Raw genomic sequence first — 23,079 nt, 5'->3', positions numbered from 1 at the left:
TCTAGTTGTCTATCCTTGTGCTAATACCACATACACTTAGTTATTATTATAGCTTTATAAGTGTTGAAATCTGGCAAAGTAAGTCATTCCACCTCATCTCTTCTTCAACAGTGTTTCAACTATTTTTGGCCCTAGAAGTTTTTCCCCTTAAGTTGTTCACAAAAACACAAAGTTAGTGGACAGTGGAAAGCCACTGCTGACCAGCAGCAGGGCCGATTAGCACGACCTCTTCGGGGAGCAGTTTGGTAACACTCCAGTCATTGAACCCTTTCTCTGCCCCCGACCCAACCAAAAGGACATATACTTTAACCCACTAATTCCATTTCTGGAAATCTATCTTAAAGAAATACCCAAAACCTTTCCAAACAGGGGAAAAGTTTTTGACTCAACAAACATTCAGACTCAGTGTCAGAGCTACATGCTGGAGGTATGATGATGAGGAAACCCGCTCCTACCTTACAGAAGCTTCCATTCTCCTTACAGGAGACAGCCACATAAAGGGGTCATTGCAATCCAATGTGGTAAATGTTCAGAGAGAGGTATGTATAAACACTGTGTGCACGGAAATGTCCACACTCCATTCCTTATAATAGGGGAAAACTGAAAACAACTTCGATGTCAGGCAATGGAGGGACGAATAAATAAGTTATGGCACATCCACAGGATGGAATATTGTACAGTTATTTAAAAAAGACTGTAGCAACATGAATAAATGATTTCAATATAATGTTAAGTGAAAAAGAACATGACACAATGCTGCAAAAAAAAAAATCCTACCTGTGGGGGAAAGAAATAGATGCATTGGAAAAAATTCTGGAAGGAATACACCCAAATAATGATAGTAGTTATGAATATGTGTGATTGTTTTCTTTTTTCCATTTTCCAAACCTTCAGTAGTGTGGTTATATAAACTTATAGTAAAAACATAAGTTAAAAAGCCACTTCCTATACCGACTGACTCCTTTTTTCAGCATCTGCCCTATGTCAGGCAGTATGCTAAATGCTTTATGTATGTGGTCTCATTTAATCCTCGGAGCCCGTAAGGGATGGAGGGATGGGTGTTTTTAGGTTATTATCTCCTCATGAATAAAAGGGGGAGGAAGAGGCTTAGAGAGGTGAAGGAACTTGCCCCAAGTCACACAGTGAGAGGCAGAGCTGACGCACGGACGCATGGACGTGTGGATGTGCATCTGCCACAGTCACCACCACGCCAGCCTGCCGCCCCTTGATACAGAACCCAGGTATCTTTCAGAGGGAAATGGGTTCGAGGATGGCTGAAGTGCATTTCTGCCTAGAAGAAAGTAGGTCACTAGCCTTTAGACCCCTCTGGCCCAGGGATTCTGATCTCAACCTCGTCTCACATTAACAGCCAGGTGATCTTAGATTGTGACCCCACCCTGCTGAGCCCCAGCTTATTCTTCTGTTACACGCCCTCCTCATAGGCTGTTGCATTGATTAATGAGATAACATATATCCCATGTCCTACAAAAGGGAGGCACTTGTTAATTTATTTCCCTCCACCCAAGGACACAGGAAACTTTCAAAAGCCCTAGCCTTTTCCTGTCACTTGGCCTCTGGCTATTGTCCTGGGTGTAATGGAGTGGAAAACTCTATACACAGCTCCCTCTGACAGTGAATTTCTAATCTCAGAAAATTTAATGGTTTTTGTCAACCTGATTGTCCAGTGACAGCGGATTAGGAGAGTGACTTCCTTGTCACTGGAAAGTTGACTTGCTTCACGGCGTTTTTCCTGGTGCCGTTGGGAGGCATGATCGATACAACACAGACCTAAATACTTACCTGTGGTTTCGGGGCTGAGGACAAAGGTTGGGCGTTCCATTTAAGCGCCTTCGGCCATTTCCAAGCCGACCCAGGCGTGATGTGCATTCAGCAGTCTAAGCTGGTGGCCCAGAGCTCTGCCGTCGAAGGCACAAACCAGAAATCCAGCTCTGGCTTTCTCCTGCCGGGCAAAGCAGAGGCCCCTCCCTCTCAGGCTGAGTTTGTTTTCTCTGCTCCAGTTTTCCTGTCTGGGAAAGGAAGGCCCATTAGTTACTGTCTGCTACTCCGGAAGGATGGCCTTGTTTTTTCCGTAGCAGGACTTCCCAGACACAATGCACTGGGGCACAAATGGACCATGACTACGGATGCAAACCTGGTTCAGATCCCCTGCTCCCTGCCCGCCTGCAGCTGGGGCACCACCCGCCCCAGGCTGCCCTCTGCCGCAGACGGACCTGAGAGTCAGCCCTCAGCGGGGAGCATCCGCCAGAATTTAGTCACCTAGGGAGGCTCCTGCCCCGTCCGGAGAAGCTCTTTCAGTCCTGGGTGCAAAATAAAGCCCTATGTTATATGAGGCACTTAAGATTATGTCACTTCCTTGGGGACGTCATCTCTGACCTTTCAGTCTAGGCAGGTCCCCTGTAGTTTCCCTCATGACACTCATTCTAATTAGAAATAAATAAGCTCCATGAAGGTGAGAATGTCTGCCTGCTGGGTCCCTGCTGACCCCAGTTAGTGCCGAGAAACATTTTCGGCACATAGAAGGTGCTCAATAAATATTCGTTGAATACATGAATTAATAAATCTCTGTAACTGCGTGTTTATGGCCTGTCTCCAGCCCCATGAGAGACACGCTGTGTCTTACTCACCCTGTACTCTCAGCACCCAGGATGGAACCGGCACACAGGAGGCGCTCAAAAACGTTGAAGGAATAATAAAAGTTCTTAAATTTTTTATGTTGAATTAATGATATTAATTTTAATTATTTAGTAATAAAACCACAATGCAGTTATTTTAGAAAGAGTAAAGTAAAAGACACATCTCCCATTAATATCGCTGCTCTTAAACAGCTCCTTTCGTTATTTTGATGTTTTCCTTTCAGAGTTTTTCATGTGTGTATTTTATGAGTAATTTTAATAGGGTCATTTTAAGCACACCCCCCCCCCCACCCCCACCCCCAACTACTGCCCAGGCAGCAGGGGGCTTTATGGAGTTAAGAGAAGGAAGGGAGGCCTGCACGGATCATGTCTGTCATATTGTTATAATTAATTGTTGGTCCTACAATGGGATCGACAGCATCATGGGAACAGCTAGCGAGAAGCGTTGCTGTCTATAGGTTCTCCCCTGGGGTCAAGGCAAATCTGGCTATGGAAAAACTTGCCAGTTCCACCCGCCGCAGTGGGCTCCGGGCTCCGGGCTCAGGCTCTGCCTTTTTTATTCCAATAGTTATGTGGAAATCAACCCAGTTTCTACCTTTAAGCCTCAGTGACATGGAGCCAACAAGTGACTTCTACTATAATTACGGAAGTGGGGAAACCGCTGTATAATTTAAAAAACAAATCAAAACCTGTTCTGTTATAGTGAAAATGTTTCTAAACATTTAGAGGGGAAAGGTTCTACTCTGTGTAATGGTAGACAGCCTCTCAGCTCACAGTGAGGAAAATTCATGCCAACTGTTATCAATTTCTCATTGATAACAGGGTAGGCGGAAGCCGAGTGACCGGATCACTCATCCACTTTAACATCTCCATTCCTTTTACCTTGAGTTCACTTAGCCATTCAACAAATGCATTTCGAGTATCCCCCTGAATGTACAAGGAGGAAATAATTAGCTTTTCTAGGGTGGGTCTTATAGTCCCAAATCTATTGGACATTGCGAAGACACAAGAAAAAACTAAAAACGAAATTGCAAGGTCAAAGTGCATTCAGAATGCAGAAAAGAAACATCACAGGCAGGAGCAGGGACGGAGGGCTACTTGTTTCCTCTCCTCTTGGCTCACAGACAGACTACATTCTCCAGGCCCCTCGCATTGAGCTAGGCCACACGACTGAATTCCAGCCAACGGAAGGAGGAATTACATGCAACACTTTCAAGTCTGGCCCGTAAAAGCAACCCACACCAAGCTGCTGCCACCCCACGCCCCCCACGCCACGCCCCTCCACGCCCCTCCCTCACCTTCTGGTTCCTGACTTCAGTCCCATTTGCTCACACAACCATCCCGGCTTTGCAGCTGAGTCCTCTCTATACTCTCTCGGCCTATAGGTTGTGAGGACTGCGGATCCAGCAGCCTAGAGACGGGCGGTCAAGTATCCCCTGAACTTTCTTGGGCCAGGGGAACTTTCTCTAGAATTGTGCTGGAGCTCTGACCTTGTGACCCTTCTCCTGCTCATAAGGTGGGAAGCCTGGTGCTGTTTGTGGATCTGAAAATGAAATCGCTTTTAATGCAGATGAGTCTGCAGCTAATTAGTGTCCAGGCCTGAAGACCAGCAGAAAACATCCTGAGCGCTGGGCTACTTGGAAGAAAACAGAGGTATTTTGGGGTCCCCACAGCCAATAGAAGCCATCCTACATGGGCAGGGCCCCCATCGTGCATCTCGGGGGAATCTGGGATCCTTCAATGATTAGTTCTTCACGAAAATCATCTTGAAGAAACTTTCAGATCTCAGGAAGAAGGGAAAAAATTAGTTTCTCATTTGGAAATGAATGAATTGTTTCTTATTTGGAAAATAAAGAAAATGATAATGGCTGATATTTAGTCAGCATTTTCTATGTCCTAGGCACTGCGGGAAGCCCTTGACACGTCTCATGGCATCAGCTCTGACAACACCTCTGTCACATGGGCATTACGCTGCCACGTTTTATGGTAGGAGAACGGAGGCATGGAAAGGAAAAATCACGTGTGCACAGCTACACAACTAGCCAGTGACGAGAACTAGGGTTCAAACACAAGTCATCTGACACTAGGGTCTGTGCCCTTGACCTCTACATTACAGCGCTTAGTTTTAGAAGAGGCTTGGCTCCTAGAAAGACTTAAACAGCTGGGAATAGTCTCAGGTGCAAAGTGCTGAACCGAAGCCGACGCCGCACCAGGGCCAGGCAGGAGGGTCTCAGAATCTGCCAGTGCCACACCAGGGCATGTCGGACCAGGAGCTCCAGCTCTCAGAAGCAGGTTGCCAAGGTCAGAATAACAAGCGTGGGAGGTCTGAAGCTGGGCGGGCAGAACTAGAGAGAAAGGTGGTCCGCCAGGAGGCAGCTGACCTGGCTCCTTACGTGCAGGTGTTTCTCTTCCCCTGTGTGTATCTCGGCTCACAGTTCAACCCCTTTGTAGTCATAGAATCTGGACCTCAAAGCACTAAACAGAGAAGTTTACAGTGGGTTGGAAGGTAGGGGAGAGGGGGTCAGCTGGAACTCAGAGACCACGTCAAAGTATTTTCAGGGCAAAGTGCCTTCAGTGGGGCCACACAATGCCTGGGGGCCTCACTGGGAGACTTAAGGCAGATGTAGAAGTGAGAGAAAGTGAAAAACAAGAACTTGAGAATTAGAAGAGGAAAGAGGGGGAGCTGACCGGGTGGCGTGGTGGTTAAGTTTGCACACTCTACTTCAGTGGCCCAGGGTTCTCAGGTTTGGATCCTGAGTGTGGACCTAGGGCGGCTTATCAAGCCACACTGTGGCGGCATTCCACATACAAAATAGAGGACTGGCACAGATGTTAAGACAGCAACAATCTTCCTCAAGCAAAAAGAGGAAGATGAGCAACAAATGTTAGCTCAGGGCCAATCTTCCTTACCAAAAATAAAAAAAGAGCGAGCAGAGGAAAGAGGGAAAGGACAGAGAAAGAGAAAACCAAGGCGATCGTGGCGGGAGGTCAGAAACTTGTGCTTTGACAGCTGCTGCCGTTGCCCCTCAGAGCTGCCCCTGGAAACCTGTGGGGAGCTGGGAGGACAGGCTCTGCCTAACAACCTGGGCTTCCTTCCCCCAGTGTACCCACCCTTTTTAACGAGCTTTGAGTACAAAATCTCTCTCCCCAGGCAGGAAGGGCTTCAATAATAAGATGCCCAGAGTTAGTTACGACACTCAAACCTCTCTCGCAGGAAGGCAGTATTTTTTATGTCATCCTAAACTGCACAGCTCCCGTAGGCCTCCTGTGGGAATGGTGGCTCTGGGGATGGAGGGGAGATATGAGCATCTGATGTGAAGCTGAGGCAAAAGGGAAAGTCGGGGATGCAGGTCCCCTCCGTCCCAGCCAAAGTCAAGTTAGCAGGGAGCAACACACGGCAGGCATGGGGAAGGAACTGAACAGTGGGGCTCCGTGGCCTGGCCCAGCCCTGTCCAGAGGCATGAAGCCCGTGACAGCCTCCCAGGGACAAGTCTTCCCCGTGGCGGAGGGGTGGAGGAGGGGGCGTGTGACTGTGTGTAGCTGCCCTGAGCCCTCTGCCTAACTGGGCGTCCCGATCCTAGCTCCTGCCTGAAGTGAGGAAAGGTGGCCTGCCAGGCCGTGTCCACAGACACCCCCTCAAACGAGAGGCCTCCCAGGATGTGGGCTCTGGAGGCCGGAAGACCTCCATCGAAACGTCGCTCTGCCATTTCTAGCTGAGTCATCTTGGATAACTGCCCATCTCTGAGCCTCTGTCTCCTCCTCTGGGAGCTGGGGGATGCGGTGCCCATCCAGCTGCACTCTGAGGCCCTGGAAGGTGAATGCAAATGCTGCCTGCAGAGCTCGAAGCCTTGTATCCAAACCACGATCACACGACTGTCCGCCAGAGCCTTCGGGAGAGTTCTCAAGATGCGTCCTTCCGGAGACGCCGTTTCAGGGGCTTTCTCACCCAGGGCCTGAGCCACAGAGACGAACTGTAGGAGCCTGCCCCCCAGGGCACACAGCCAGCGAGCAGGGAGACGAGGCAGGACACGCCCGACTAGAAGCAGCACTGCAGGTGCTATGAGAGAATGCGGCTTTGCGAGCTCGCAGGAGAAAACGGTGTCCACCTGAGGACGCAGGGAATGGCCCATGATCTGGGCCTCGGAGAGTGCTCAGGATTTTATTGGATGGGCAGTTATTGGTCGAGGAGGGACATTTTACAAAGAGGCAACTGTAGGAACAGGAGGTGTGGTGAGTGGATATGACCCAGAACATGGGGCACACCACCAACGGCCTGCAGGGCTGGCGAATGTGGTCCATGGTGGGGAGGGGCAAGAGTGGGGGTGCAAAGGTGAGCTGGTAGAGGCTTAGGAGTGACTAATGTAACTGGAAGTGACCCCACAGAACAACGCTATCCAAGAATGTTCTACATTTGCACGGTCCAACAGAGTAGCCACTGGCCACAGGTGGCTAAGGAGCATTTAACATGAAGCTAGTATGATCGACAGACACAATTTTTAGTTTTGTTTACATTTTATTTAATCTTAATGTAAATTTAAATAGCTACCTGTGGCTAGTGGCTACCATATTGGACGGTGCAGCCACAGAACTCATGACCGTGAGCTCCAGTGTGTACAGAGGGTTCCACACACTTGCAGCCCTATCCTCAGCCATGAAATGGGAGCTCCCATGCAGACCATTGCTGCAATTGTGCAGCCGAGTAGATGAGTGTGGCTGGCATACAGCCTGTTTCCTGCTTGCTAAGCCATGCAGCCTGAGGTGGCTGTGTCTTAGAGCAAGGGGCAGCTTTTTCTTTTTTTTTTTTTTAGATTTTATTTTTTTCTTTTTCTCCCCAAAGCCCCCTGTACCTAGTTGTAGATTATAGTTGTGGGTCCTTCCAGCTGTGGCATGCGGGATGCCGCCTCACCATGGCCTGACGAGCCGTCCCGTGTCCATGCCCAGGATCCGAACCCGTGAAACCCTGGGCCGCTGAAGCAGAGGAAGAGAACTTAACCACTCGGCCACGGGGTCGACCCCAGGGGCGGCTTTTTCTAATTCTTACAAAGGTGTCGTGTGGGCTAGCAGCAGCTCTTCTTTCTCTCAAGTTTCTGCTCTCAGGGGTCTGTCTGCAGGTGGTCAGGTTTCCTCTCTGCTCCTGCTTCCTGGAGCTGCTGGGCCAGGTGAGTGCACCTGGGCACGGCCAGGTGGGGGGCGCAGGTGCTGGCTGTTAACCCGGCAGTGCTCCCACGAGTGAGCTGAGGAGCCTGGGTTCTCCACCTGGCCGTCGGTGTGCGGCTCTCTTCCGCAGCCTAACTGTCGACAAGCAGGTCTATTGGCCTGAACTTGGGAGGAGGTAAGAGGCGGCTCCTATGTCGGCCACAGGTTAAAAGGACCATCGTTATTCAGCTGTACCAGCAATAAAGCTTATTTCATAGCTTAATTCCCACTTGGCTTCCTGGTCTATTTCTCAGTTGTTTCTAATCGAAGAGGAGGAAGAGGAAAGGTGAGGCAACAGAACCTCCTCACCTCCCCACCAAAAGGACACAGACACACTTTCTAGTCTTGAATGCACAAGAGTGACATATTCGTGAGCCAACACATCCATTCAAGATATCCTGCCTCATACACAGGCACAGACTCTCAGACTTGGAAGAACCACTGAGTTCTAAAATCTCAGTGTAAGATGAGGACATTTGGGTCCTAGAGAAGTGTGATGACCTGCTCAAGGCCACACACATGTCAGAGGCATTTATGACTGGATCTCAGTTCTCCTGACTTAACCCAGTGCTAATAAGAAAAATCAGGGGCCGGCCCGGTGGCGCAGTGGTTAAGTTCGCACGTTCTGCTTCTCGGTAGCCTGGGGTACGCCGGCCCGGATCCCGGGTGCGGACATGGCACTGCTTGGCACACCATGCTGTGGTAGGCGTCCCACATATAAAGTAGAGGAAGATGGGCACAATGTTAGCTCAGGGCCAGGCTTCCTTGGCAAAAAGAGGAGGACTGGCAGTGGTTAGTTCAGGGCTAATCTTCCTCACGAAAAAAAAAAAAGAAAGAAAAGAAAAATCAAAGTTTGCAAACTGATTGCCATTGATTGGTTGGTTAGCCTGCCGATTTTTTTTTTTTAATGTACACGATGTCGGCCCATGCAGAGTTTAGAGAATGTTTGAATTATTTGCCTATACTTAAAAACCAGACAAATTCGCTTTGAAATCCAGACTAGCTATCATTTCTGGGCCTGAAGTGAAGTCGTGCCTGGTCCTGCTGCAAAGAGCACCAGTGGCGAGGGAGGGAGAGATGCGGACCATTCAGAAGCTGTTCATCCAAAGCCATCAAACTGGATCCCAGAGTCATAGAAGCTGCTTTTAAAACATCTTGTTTGTGGTTCATTCTTGCTTATTATAAGGACTTAGAGTTTCAGCTCTTAGAAGCTGAAAGTAACTGTAGCTCTCGGAGATCAGTTGGTTGAGCCAATTCATTTTACAGATGATCATCGTGGGTCCCAGACCCACAAGCCAGCGGATGAACACAGGGTCACAGAGATGGTAACCAGGCAGGATGTGATTGCCCCCGCTGCTTTCTGCTTTGTGAAGGCTCCAAACCCATCACCCTGCTCCCCTCCCACCTCCCCTCCCTCCCCCCGGGTAGTTTTGGGAGCAAATCCCCAGGAATGTTTTTTGTGGACTCACCTGCATTGAGGGCACTGATCTCTGCACCAAACACATCGCTGTCCAACTCAGCACATAATAAGCATTCAGTAAACTTGTTGAATGAATGAATGAATGAATGAATGAATGTGTGAGTCAGGGAATGCTCTTAAAATTGGGCACAGGTCTCTTATACATGTTATTGCTTCAGTACATAATCTTTTCAAATTAATATTGATGAATTCTGACAAAATACTGATATCTACATCTGTTATAATCTGTTTTTTGTAAATGTGAGATTGCTCTAATTTGGAGTACTGAGTCAGAGCATCGGTTTTATATTTTTCCGGATGTGGTCTATAAAATATTAATATTTTTATTTCCCCCAAGTGAAAACTAAACAAAACTTAACTTCATTAGGTAGGAAATCAGCCAAAAAAAAAAAAAAAATTGAGAGGTGCTACCCAAAGCCAAGGCAGCTGAAATTGGCCCTCCAGGTACCATCTTCTAATGTCACCAGTGCCATCTTTGCTCACAGCCAAGCAGCTGCCCCAGGGCCTTGTGTCGTGCTGTCCCACAGATATTTCAGTGAATAAGCCTTGATTCAGTTTTCACTCCCTCCCATATTATAGTTCTCTTGTTCTAGGATTCCACTGTGGGTGCCACAGCTGTCCTCAGAAACACCGCTGCCCTCCATCCACTGTTACCCAGTGTCCTTGACAATGAATAAGACAAATGCACCTCCACTCTGCCTCTCCTCAGGACAGGAGCTTGGTCCTGCAGGTAATTAGGTCCTGGGGTGGGAGCGTGCCCCATTGGTCCTCCAGACTGGTTCTGACATGTCTGGACCAGCTTCAGCTACCTCGTCTGTTACATAAAGATGGTGACACATTGGAAAGAAAATGCGAGTGGAGCTCCGCTCTTTGCTGCCATCTGTTACCGCAGTGCAGGTCCTACTTTTGCATTTGCCTGGCTCCGCTTGACAGCAGGGCACTGCTGGCCTTGATCACTGTCCTGAAATGGGCTCTGCCACTTTGATAGCCCTTGTCAGTTGAAAGTTTTTTCTCCATAAACATCAAGAGGCTGGAGAGAAATCTCCACAGTGAAAATCCTTTTTTAATATCTAAAAATTGTCTCAGGATGTGCTTTGGGACAGAGGGGGAATAATTTACGACTCACTATGTGCCAGAAGTTACACCAATTGTACGTCTTATTAAATCCTCAGAAGAGCCTGGAGAGGGTTTTCTAATCCCCATGTAGAGATGAAAAGTGGAGGTGGAGAAAGTGAGTAAGGGGCCGAGCCGGAATTCAGATCCAGGTTTTTCTAACTACAAAGCTGGTGTCCGTTTCTTAGTGTGGCCCCTCCAGAGAAATTGTTTTGGGTTGCTTTGTTTTTCTTTAAAGCATCCCGTGTCACCCACTTGTCACACACTAGAAGTCAGCCTTCTCTGTGTGTTACCACTGGGACCTCATAAACACCATGTTCCCACCATGGTCTGAGACTCTGCAGAATGCACATACAATTAACCTGGAAAACAGACTGTTTGAACCACCCCGGTAGAGAGAAAGCCCTCAGAATGCCAAAGCAATAGTCAGCCCACGGCAAAGGCCGCCTGATCGCCTAGGGCAAGGCTCAGCCCAGAACTTTCTGCAGGGTCTCACTCTAAAGATGGAACAGAGGCTCTCAGAGCTTCCTGGTTGTTAAAACAACAACTACAGTAGCAGGAATTGAGACCTAAAGATCAGCGGGGTAGAAATGAGGAAGGAAATGGCAGGTGAAATGACTCGTTTTCCCCAACTGGCCCTGTTCTTTCTAGATACAGCCTCAACCCTCGAACAGTAACAGTGGGATCATTTGATCAATCGAATGCTGAAAGTTTTCTGTCGATTTCTAGGCTGTTCTGTGTACTTTAAAGTCTGGGGTGCGCGGGAACTCCTGGGAGATTTGTGCTTCTGCGTTTGCTAGGCTGGTTCGACAGACACCTCCTCAGGAGGTCTCTCCCCAGCTGCTGCGGGAACTGTCGTAGCCCGTGCTGAAGACAGAGTGTCACTATAGTGCTCTGTCCTCCGAAGATCTAATCTGAATACCCGCCTCTTCTTTTTGTCCCTTTCCGGTTTCATGAAATTTCTTGCCCCTTTGGATCTTTCTCTCTCTCTCCCCTGCTTCAGATCAAGGAAGTTCCCGATTTCCCCACTTCTGGACTAGCTCCCTGGAGGGCAAAGCAAGAGTAACTCCTTCCCACCTCCTTTTCCAGGCACAGGGTGCGCCCCAGCTGATGAAAATCTCCACCCTTGAGAGCCCTCAAGATATCAGGCTCTCAGGGCGTCGCGGGAGAAAAGGTTTAGTTTGATGTGGTTGAGTCAGTCATCGCTGCATCTTCATACTCTCGGCCCCAAACCACCTCCTGCTCATCACCGGCACTTTGCATTTCTCTGGATTATCTTTCGTCCGTTCACCACTGACCCTCACAGCCTCAGCCGGGGCTGAAGCAGGGGCATAAGGAGGGGCCACTCCCTTCCTGGTTGAACTGCTGACTGCCTTGGCCACGCCTCTCCAAACCCAGCTCCTTCAGGAACCGGAGAAAGAGAAAGCAAGCGCAAGTGGGGCTGCAAAGACTGTTGTTACATGATTTCCCTTAAGCCCCAGAAATAGAAAGCCAGACTTCCGACGCACAGAGCCCCTGTGCAAACCACTAGACCGCACTGCCAGATAAGAAAAATGTTAGATTGTGTCATACTTCCTTCATCAGCTCCAGTTCCCCAAATTTGAGAGAACCTCGCCATGATCCTAAGATTTAGAGAGGCAAGAAGAGGGAGGACAAACGGATCAGACTTCTCTTTTTTCTGGTATAAATTTGTTTTCAGCCACAGAAGTAAAGGAGAGAAAAGATGACGAAAGATTAGTCACCCGCTAACTTTTTTGTTTGCATGTGCAAGAGAAAGAAACGGACTGGACATCAGCAGGCAGTGAGAAAGAGAATCTGCCAGCTGAAAGCGTCCTTGGCCTTTTGGATTCACATGTGTTCGTTTATCCTCATGACAGAGGATGACACACCTCCTTGCAGAACGAGGAGGCTGGACCAGGTTCAGATTCCCCTAGGTTCCAACTCGTATGCTCAGTACCACCTCCACCACCGAAATAATTTTACTTCCCTCTCCCGGAGCAGCCTCAGTGGACGTCCACGTTGTCAGCGGCCGCAGGAAGAGTGATGGCCGGGGTACTGACACGCTCCTAATTGGAAGGTAGGAGGTGCCGTAGAGATCAGCTATGAAAGACATCTTTGGACCCTGGTGGGCTGCTAATGCTTGGAAGAGACTCGGGGGTGAGGCCTGGCGAGCTGTCACCCTGGCATAGGGCCTCGCCTAGCAGACAGACAATGCAGGCAGGAGGAGGCAGCCAGCAGACAAGGCCCGCATGGGAAGCCACCATTTTAGGGGATGGCAACAATAGTGGGCAGACCAGGACTTCAGGAGTCAGGGAGCTCACTAGCGGGTAGGGTACAAGGAAGGGAGAGCCTGGAGCCAGGATCAGAGAGGCAGGGCCAGCAAATAGCTGATAAGAGCCTTGTGGTGAAGACAAGGAAAAGGAGGGACAGGAGTCTCTTACATCCAGCTAATAAAGAACAAACTACTTGTGACTTCTGTAGGCCTACAACTGCTCCAGGCCCTGAGGGGTTCAAAAGAAGAACCAAGCTAGAATTGAACATCTGATTAAGAGATAAGCAAATCCACACACTGAAATTATTGCTGAGTAAGACAGTGCTGCCTGTGTTATGCAATATGGCACTTGTGCAAGCTCTCTGCTTGCATTATCTCGCTTAATCCACTCAACAACCCTACAGGGTGGGTGCCGTTGTCCCTGTTTTAGAAATGAGGGTGCTGAGAGCCGCAGACCTCGTCTAAGTTTGTCTGGCTAATAAGCAGCTGAAGTAGGATTCAAATCCAGGTCTGTGTGAGCCTCTGGACTTTCCGGTACAGCCTGCAGCATCCCTTTAGTAGAGTAATATAGTGCTGCACTGAGCAAGAAGGAAAAGTAAATACTTCCTGGCTGATGATGCAGCGAGCAGTTCAAAGGGAGGAGCCGTGGGAGGGAGAGGGAGCTGTGAGTGAACAGGGTCGGGGATGGCTTCTGGGAATTGGAGGGACTGTCAGAGCTGGTTCGAAGCTGTGGCTCATGCGTCTTCTCCACTCTCTGAGCCAGAGAATGAGGGTCTGAGTTAGGCTTTGGGCTATCCAGCGCTTGCTGTCTGGCGCAGCACCGAGGACCTCCCCTGAAGACTGAGGGCTTCCACACTTGTGAGAGCTCCCTGCAAGTGCGAAGGCTCCGCTCATCAGAGAGACCCCCGGGCCACCGGCAGGCCCAGCCCCCTGAACCAGGGGTTTGCAGCACCCTCAGAGAACGGCAACTGGCCTTGGGCAGAAGAAAGAAGGAGATGCCCTCGCAGCTCCAGGCCGTGGAATGGGCTCTGCTGTCCTCAAGGCCTGCAGGTGACACCAGGCGCTAGGGCGCCAGGGCCTCCCAAGAAGGAAAAGGTGCGAAGCAGGGTAATTAGCTGAGAAGGTGTCCAGGGGCAGGCAGCCTGGACCTGGTGGGGGAGCCACCAGGACTGCATCATGAGTGGGCGGGATTAACTCTCCAGTGAACGGAGTGTTGCCAGGGGATGCTTTTCTTCTTCTTCAAGGAGCCAGAAGAGGTGGTAATTAAATTTGTCTTTTAAAATAAAACTATCCTGAAGGGGGTGAGAGCCTTCAAGCTTCCCCCATGGTGTTCTGGACACACTGGCGTCCCTCTCAGAGGGAGGAAGAGCTTCTATTCACAGGCCGTGAGCTGGAGAGGCCTCATGGTGAGTCAGGCTCTCTGTGTGAGCAGGGTGGTTGCTGATGTCTTCAGGGACTGCTAATTTACCCATCTGATTTGTTCCTCCACCCCAGCCACAAAGGGAGACCACTCAGTTACTTTGCTCCAAAAGAGAGGCTGTTGTTTACCGTGATCTCCCCAGCAACTGTGTGTGTGTGTGTGTGTGTGTGTGTGTTTGCACAACAACCTTATACAATGAAGAGGTGGGGCCCACTGCCCTTGCTAGAGTGTTTAAACACATTCCAATACTGAATTTGGGGCAAGGACTGTAATGGAGTGCCTCTGAGAGGCCTTGGCCCTCAAGGAGGCCATAACTTGAAGGATGTCTTTAAAAAACCAGGGTGCGTCAGGAGAGTGGTCACACGTTCCTCCTCCCACAGGCGAGCGATCATTCGAGAGTCCCCACTTTGTGCCAGTGCCTATGCTAGGGTTTTATATATCTTATCTTATTGGCTTCTCACAAGTGCCCTTCGAAGCAGATATCATGCTTTCATTGGCCCAGGTTCCTCTTAGAGAAAACCCATCCTTCCTTAGGTCCCGCCTGAAGAGGTCCATGTTCGTACAGCTTTTCCTGACTTTATCAGCACAGTTACTTACATTCTCCTTTGTACTCCAAGAAAATCACAGACTTTGGGCAGATGGCAGCCACGGTTTCCTCATCTGTAAGGTAGGGGTAACCCTGGGTCATCGTGAGGAATAAACGAAATAAATCATGGAAGTGCTTCAACAGGGGCTGGCAATTAGCCCTTGTTAGCCATCATTGTTGTTAATGCTAGTAATAATAATACCACATAGAATTACTTGCCACTAGTTGTGAGCTCCTTGAGTATGGTGATAGGGCCAACTTTCTTCATGTTTCATACCCAGAGGCGGGGGGGTTTGGCTCATGGTAGGCACACATTTTCTAGCTGGCGAGTGAATGAATAAGAGTGAAGTGTTTGCTCCTGTTCTTGAGCTCCTGAGGGTAGGCCCTTGTCCGACCCGTTTCTCTGTTGCTGACGTCCCCACTTCATCTGGCACAGCTAAGAGTTGAGTGACCCTTTTGAACAGATGAACAGGACCAAGAGATGCTGCTCCTCAGCCCATGCCTGGCCCGGGGATCTGGCTGCACGCCCATCTCCATGCTCTGCTCAGGCTGGTGGTCAGCTCCTGCTCCATGAATTCAGTAAGTGTGTCCTGGACACTTCACCCCTAGATGGTGAGCTCCTCGAGAGGGGACCGGGTCTTGTTTATTTTTAAATCCTTAGTGTCTAGCACAGCGCCTGGCGCAAAAGAAATGCTCAAGTGTCTGCTGTGGACTGCCCAACTGGACTCAAAGGAGAGCAGAGTTCAGAATGAATTTGTCATCTTTCCCCATCATCACCCCAAACTGGCCTTCTCCAGAAGTTCCCCATTTCTGTTTACTAAGGACCCATCTTCTCAGCGACAAAGGTCAAAAATTCCTCAGGAGTATGTTAGCATGGAGGACAAGAGCAGTCTTTGTGGTCAGACTTTTCTGGGCTTGAACCCTGGCTTTGGCAACTGCTGACCGTCCTGTCTGGACAAGTTGCTGACCCCTTCTGAGCCTCAGTTTCCCCTTTCATCGAATCAGAATAATAATGCACACTATTCACCCATTCAGTAAGGACTCTTTGGGCCCCCACTACATGGCAGGGCCTGGAGACTCACAGATGTGAGCAACACAAACATTGCTCTCGCTTGAACAGCTGACTCCACACGAGCGAGGGAGAGAGAGACACTGAGCAAGCGATCCAGGGAACACACAGGATGTGGAGGGTGACGTGCCGTGGAGAAAAGTGACACTGAGGGAGGGAAGGTCAGGGTGGTCAGTGCCTTACTCAGGTGCTGAAGAAAGACCTTTCTAATAAGGAGGACCAACGTCTGGGGAAGAATGTTCCAGAGAGAGGAAAAGAGCAGAGACCTGAAGCTAGAGTATGGAGGATAACAAGGGGGCTGAGGGCCAAAGCAGGGGAGAGAGGAGAGGACCGAGAGATACCAGGGCCAGACATGGGGCCGTGAAGACCTTGGCTCTAACTCTGGGCACGGAGGAGCGCGTTGAGGAATCCACGCAGGCGAGTGAGATGACCGGACGTAGGCATAAGAGAACCCCTCTGGCAGCTGCGTGGAGAATGCCTCTGCGGACGGGGCGGAGGCTGGAGGCCAGCGCTCGTGCCTGCAGACTGACCGTGTGGATGAGTGAGATAACACGGACGCGTGGATGGGGTGGAGGCAGAAGGCCAGCGCTGCTGCCTGCAGACTGACCGTGCGGATGAGTGGGTGGCCCCACCCCATGGGGGCTGCAGTAGGTGGTTCTGGGGCTGCCTCGGCTGTCCTCCCTTGCTTCCTGTGGACAGGGCTTGCCCAGTCACGCAGGGACTGTCCTGCCCTTGCCGGCCAGTCATTCCCTCCGCCCCACACCGCTTTTCCTCAACCCTTCACTGATGCCGAAGCTCCTTGAACAGCAGCCCCACCTCCTGCCTCTCCCGCCCCAATCCAGCCCAAACACAACTCCAGTCACGTCCTTCCCTGCTCACGACTCTTCAAAGGACTAACGGCTCCTCGAATCCATATTCTTGGAGGCTGCCACTCAAGGCCTCCCCAATATGATGCTGCATTTACTTTTTCCACCATGTACTGCTCTCCCAGAATTACTGAACACTTGTGGAGAAAGAGTTGGGTGCAACGTGTCACTCTCCGAGTGTCAGTTTCAATGTCCCAAAAGGTCCCTGCAGCAGAATGACTGAGGAGCATAGCCACTCTCCAAATGACAAATTGATTACCACGGGCCCTGACCCCAGATTCCCTGGGCCACCCAGGATGCCCCAACCGCGGAGGACCTGTACACTGTCCATTGCTGGCTCCCCCTCCCACCGTGCTACCACGGACCACACAATAATGGGTCTTCTCTGAAAGGCACTGGTGTTTCCTTTCACTGCTCTTATCGCCCTTCATACCTGCCCCTGTGGACCCCACCCACAATGAAATGCCCTCATTTTGTCTTTCCTGGCTCTGACAGGAGATCCAGGTTCCAAGGCGTGGATTCCCACACCTGACTGCCTGCTACAAGCTGGCCCGATCCTCCATTCCTGTCTCCTTTTTCAATCTGAGCTCAGTCCACAAAGGATTGGTGCCTGGACCGAAGGTAGATAATAAGCTGGGACCCGCTGGCCAGAGACAGAACAGCAAAATCCCTGGCTTTACGTTTGCACCAGCCTGGAGAGAAGACACCACCATCCCTTAATATGCTCCCCATGGGAAAACTTACCATCGATTTAAAGGCTTGTTCATTTGGGGCCCTTCTCACACGGAAGTATTGGTACTTGGACTGGCACCTTCCACCATGTGGGTCTTGCAGAAAAGCAAAAGAGATCCTGGTCCCCAACACCAATATTCTAAAATAGCATGCCTGAGGCTATCTATTGCTCCCACATGATGCTGAAGCAAGGACAGCCACTCACAGCTGTGGGATCCACGTGCCTCCTGGCACTATGAGCTGGCATCCCTGAATGCTCTTGTGGAGCCTAAACCATGTAGTGTGGAACATTTAGGTCCTCACCAGCTGGCTATGCCTGATTGGCTGATGGTGTTTTCTGGGGCATATTCTCCTACTCAGTGCCAGGACACCTGGGCAATATGGCACCCGCTGCGTCCTCCCTATCTGGAGTGTATGACTCTTCTTCCATAACACGATAGGCCAGGCAGATGACGTTATCCTAAGCAGCCATCAGGAAAACCAGAAAGGAATGTGGTCCTGCACTCTCAGTGCCCCCTGCAGACAACCTTTGCCATCGTTATGATGCCCAGTGGGCTGCCCACTCAAGCAAGCCTCCTACCTTGCGCATCTTTGTGACAGCCTTCCCAATATCAGCCTATGATTCCATGACCTGGGCCTGGCTCAAGAGTGGTACTGGCCCAGGGAGCCAACCACCACATTGCACATTGGGACCACAGCCCAGACAACGACTGCGTCTCAGAGGATGACGACCCAGTTACCCACATTATCTACCAAGGTGCCCCCTGCCAGAGCACAGGCATCTTCCCCTCAGGGGATCCCCGCTCAGTACATACTATAATTGAAAGAGGTGCACACCAGACAAGCCTCCAAAGTTACAACTCTCTCCTCCCCATCCTCCTCACTGGGCACAATAAACCACATTCCCACTGTGGCTAAAACTTCCTCTCTCAGACCTCCCAATGCAAACCTACTCCTTAAGGCTATCCCCAGGCTGACCTGTATGAACACACGGTCAAGGCTACATCCCAATGGCTGGACCTCACACAATGTTGGGTGCACTTTGCCCCCATGAGCAAGCCACCCCCTTAGTCACCCCATGCTGGATGACACTAAGCTCATGAAAAAGGCCCACAAAACCACCAATACCAATGCTACCTGTCTAGGCCACTAGGTCTTGCCCTGTCCCATCCAGGACCTGACGGACAGGACATTGATTGATGTTATCCACTTGGTCCCCGGCCCAAGAGTCCAGATCATGCATCTATCCAAATGCACATGCCTGTGCCACTCCCTTAGATGAACTCTTCCTGCTGGCCCAGCTTCCTGAATTCACTGCACACTCCACGCACTCTGACAACCGCCTTAGCATTTTCCCAGGTCCAAGTGATGAGCCATTTTCCTACCCATTGCTCAACACGTAAGAGTGACATTTGGGGCTGGAGGAGGGGACTAAGGGCTCACGATATGATTACACAAGGAAAATAGCAAATGCAACAGAGGAAATGTCCATGGTTCTGTCCGAACCTCGTGACATGGACAGCAGGTCATAAACAGGGGCAGTACGTGAGGCTTTCACTAAGGGGCACAAATCCCTGACTGTGCGGGGGCAGGTCACAGACTAGCTCCAGAGACCTGCTAGCTGCCCAGGAGTATGTGCCCTCAAAGGAACTCCCTGCTACACGCGGATAAATGACACAGGCAAAGTGACCCAAATAGCCTGACAGAGGAGCCACCACACCAAAACCAAACTTCACATCAGCTACCCTGAACTCCCTAGGACCCGGGTGTCCCAGCAGTCGGGGGTCCTTGTCCCAGGGGCCCTTCTGCCAGCAATTGGACTTCACATGCTGAGCTGGCTGTGTGAAATTGGGAGAGCCTACAGACAAGTATACTAACAAGAGTCTTGGCCTGGTGAACTGAGTGGCAGTGGTGAATTCTGGAAAAACTGAGTTGGGTGCAAAAATCAGCTCTCAGCAAAATGACATTTGGCCAAACTTTTGACACCCTCCAGGCAAGAAACCAGCGGAAGCCCAGTGAGGGGGCTCACTTCTGCTACACTTAGTAGGTCACATGCAAGGGAACCCACCCTGCCCCTTTTTGATTGCCCCTCCCCAGCCTGACCCCCACTGGAACAGACCACCTGGAACTAATCTGCGCTCCCACCGCCTCATTTTTCAACAGGTGGGCTCCTGTCCTGTATCTACGTCCCCAGGACCAGGCTCTCTGTCCCTGCAGATGTCAGGGAGCCCCCTTATTGGTGGGCCCCCCACCCAGAGACTCCCCTCACTTTGCCAATACCTGAGTCAGTAATAAATCTTTGAGTTACTTGCGACACGACTCAGGTGTGGTGTGTTTGGCGAACTGGTTGCCAAGTTGGACCAACTGGAGTCCAGCGAAAGGAAATCTGAACCTGTCCTTACTCCAGTCCTACCCCAGAACGTCCCCCACTTCCTGACTCCACACCCAGAGCCCTGCTCACGCTGTCTCCTGCCAGCCACACCTGCTCTGGCCACTGGGCCGATTCAGAGAACTGGCTCTGAAATCACTGGCGGTTAATCCTGACTCAGTCTTCAGTAGCTCTGTGACCTGAAACAAATTCCTTAGCCTTTCTGTGACTCAGTTTCCTCATCCATAAAATTACTATCACATTATTTACTTCCTTGGGGTGTCGTAAGGACAAAAAACAAAAAAGACACTCCACTCTAGGTAAAGCTCGAGTACAAGTCTGACTCAAAGGAAATTCCAGGTATTTACTCACCAAGGGACAACTCAGTTCTGCTTCCTCCAGAAAGCCTTCCACACCTGCTCCCTCGCCGACTTCCCCTTAATCCAGTCTCACTGCGTTTTCAGTCAGCACTGTGTGGTGGACCACGCGTTCGCTCTCCGCTACGTATGTGTTCATCCTGACTTCCCAAGTAAGAGATAAAGGTCCCTGAAGGTACAACCACGTCAGACCTGGCTCTCCCACAGACTTGCTGTGTCATCTTGCACTTCAATTTCTTGGGATTGAGTTTCTTTCTCTGGATGGCAAATACATGCCAACATTTCCCCGTCCCACGCCCTTGGAAGATACTAGAATTCAGTCGCGATTCTCTTCCCCCTAGAACGGGTCCAGACTCAGAACCCTTCTAACCCAGTGCTTTGGACAAAGTATACTGGTTTATTCAGTAAATCGTATTGAGTACTTACTAGGTCCCACCTCCACTTGGGATTCTGCAGAGAGAACCCTGTGCTTATGGAACTTGTCACTAAGTAGGGAAGAAAGACATTAAGCACATACGTAAATAAGAAAATATCAGGTAGTGAGAAGCACGGTGATGAACAGGAAGAGTGGTGTGTCAGTGCCCGCAGAGGAGCCTACTTCAGGTGGGGCGTCCAGGGAAAGACTTTTGAGGCCCCTGGAAATTTCGATTCAGAAGATTTGGTGTGGGTCTAAGAAAACGTGTTGTTAACAAGCAAATGCAGGAAATTTTGGAAACACTGACATGGCGATTAAGAGTCAGAAGACCTCGGTTCAAACCCCATTTCCTACACTTCTGTAGCTGTGTGACACTGGGCGAGTTATTGAACTTCTCTGACCCTCACTTTCCTTATCTGTAAAATTGTAATAACACTTCTACTGACTTAGAAGGTTGGCATTAGGATTAAATAAGACAAAACATATAAAATGCCTGGCACATAGCATGTGCTCAGTAAAAGGTAGGTGTTCCTTGCCACAATAGGCTCATCTATTCCTGTCATCTTTTCTCTGAATTACTTAAAAGACGGAGCCACCAAGTGCCACTTCCGAGGTGACTCATGTGGCCCCTGAGTTGATTTTTGCCTAATGAAACTCTTCCTCTCGAAAAATAAATTCTCAAAAGACCTTCTTGTGGGCAGGAATGCTGGAGTCCATTGAGTTGATATCCTACAGCTCTCTGGTCAGGCTTTGGCCTAATTTCCTGTCTGGTTGAATGGGAGCCTGGCTACTTGCCCTCTCTAGTCCGGGCCGGGGAGGGGGCTGCTGAGCCCCCCAGGGACATGAGATTTGCAGAGTGTGAGGCACAGACAGAACACTGGCCATCCTAGATCAGCTGGAGCATCTGCTGAAAGCCCTTGAGGTATAGGACAGCCCCTGACCCACTGGCCCGGCACATTTGGAGCAGCGGCCACTCTGTCACATTTATAAGCTGAGCTGGTACATAACAAAGAAAAAAAACCTGGGCAGGAAGCAGCCTTTTGAACCAGTGAAGAAACCGTTAGAATCCATCGCTTTGCCCTGATGCCAGAGCAGCTCCACCTGCCCCGCCCGGCCACGCTATCGGGAAACTCACGGTATCAGAGGCCCCGGGTGCTGGCCCCCGCTTTATCAAGGACCTGTGGGAACACTTCTCCAACTGGAGATAAAGGACTCTTTTCTTCTCTCTCTCCATTCTACTTCTGGCTACCTACCAGAGAGCTCCTCTCGTTTTCTTTCAGCAACAACAGTTCCGAAAAGAAGATATTTTTCAACCTGGACTTGAAGCAACCGGTGGAGAGGCAGGTAAGATGGGTTTCATTCATTCATTCATTCATTCATCCCTTCAATAAATATTTATTGGGCACTTACTACATGCTAGATACCAGGCTAAGCTCTTGGGTTCGATTCTGAGCAGAAGGAGCCTGCAGTCTTCGGGGAGCCAGACAATGCTTAACAGTCACAAACTATAAACTGACAAATTGTGACCCAAACTGGGAGTGGGAACTTATAATGGTGGATCCTAATCTCATGCCGGGCCGGTGCAGGGGGTGTCGGAGGAGCCTCCCTGAAGAAGTCACATTTGAGCTGAGAGACAATGTGTATAATAATCTTCCGGATTGCCCCCTTGCCCTCCAAGTGGGTGTTTTCAGGGTTGAAAAGATGCCTCAGGGCGGACAGACTCGCTGCCATTCCATGCCAGTCCTGTTTCTGATACCAAGTCACGATTCCCCACCCCTCGTGAAGGTAGGATGGAAACGAGCCACTGATGGAGAAGCCAGCACAAACCTGCCAGGACCTCCTGCAAGACGCAGTTCACTTTGCAGAAGTCGCTCTAGATAAAAGATATTTCCAGATGGAGGCCATGAGGAAATACAAATGGAATATTTTTAATAGCTCTTCTTCTGCGAGATATGACCCAAGGTGGCCTCCTGCAATATGACGGGAAGCAATGTAGCATGAAAGTGTGAGAGAGACGACTGGCCCACAAGTAGCCTCAGGGCCTTTGGAAAGGGGCTGTGGCCAGAAGGGGCATTAAAGATGCCCTGCTTACATGAGACACCCCGCCCCCACCACCACCCAAAATGGAGCCTACTCCTGCTCCACCCACCTCGCAGACTCTGGGAGGAGAGGGCAGGCAGATCTCTGTAAGAGCATCGAGTTCCTTTAAGATGTGGCTTTACAGAATAACAAGCCTTTTCTCCTGTGCTCGGAGCCAGGGGGGCTCTCACACAGGTCAGCGGGCAGTCAGGGAGTCACACTGCTGACAGAGGCCTTAGTGGGCAGACCTGAAGAATGACTCAGAGTTCATGTGACTGGCTTCACCATAACACTGGGCTTGTTAAATGGGGCCATGGATGAGCCTGAGAAGGTTGTGAGCCCCTGAAATGGCGGGGAAAATTCTGCATGTTGGCACAGATGTGCGCCTGGGGAACAGTCTTTGACTTTCACCACTTGTTTGTTTTTGCATATGGCAAAATATACATAACATA

At 50.2% G+C, this 23,079-nt stretch overlaps 1 long non-coding RNA gene across 1 annotated transcript in view; it reads left to right on the top strand.

The window, feature by feature from the left end:
• LOC106781399 (uncharacterized) overlaps positions 1-14,280 on the top strand; it is a 41,060-nt gene extending 26,780 nt beyond the window's left edge. The window contains exon 3 of the long non-coding RNA XR_002811831.2: positions 11,533-14,280. This is a non-coding gene — a long non-coding RNA (uncharacterized lncRNA). The remainder of the gene's footprint in view (positions 1-11,532) is intronic.
• Positions 14,281-23,079: the final 8,799 nt, after the last annotated feature.

This window comes from Equus caballus, chromosome 12 (assembly GCF_041296265.1).
Source record: "Equus caballus isolate H_3958 breed thoroughbred chromosome 12, TB-T2T, whole genome shotgun sequence".
Taxonomy (NCBI): domain Eukaryota; kingdom Metazoa; phylum Chordata; class Mammalia; order Perissodactyla; family Equidae; genus Equus; species Equus caballus.
Note: the sequence above shows the minus strand (reverse complement) of the source record. Positions and strands in the feature narration are given on the sequence as shown.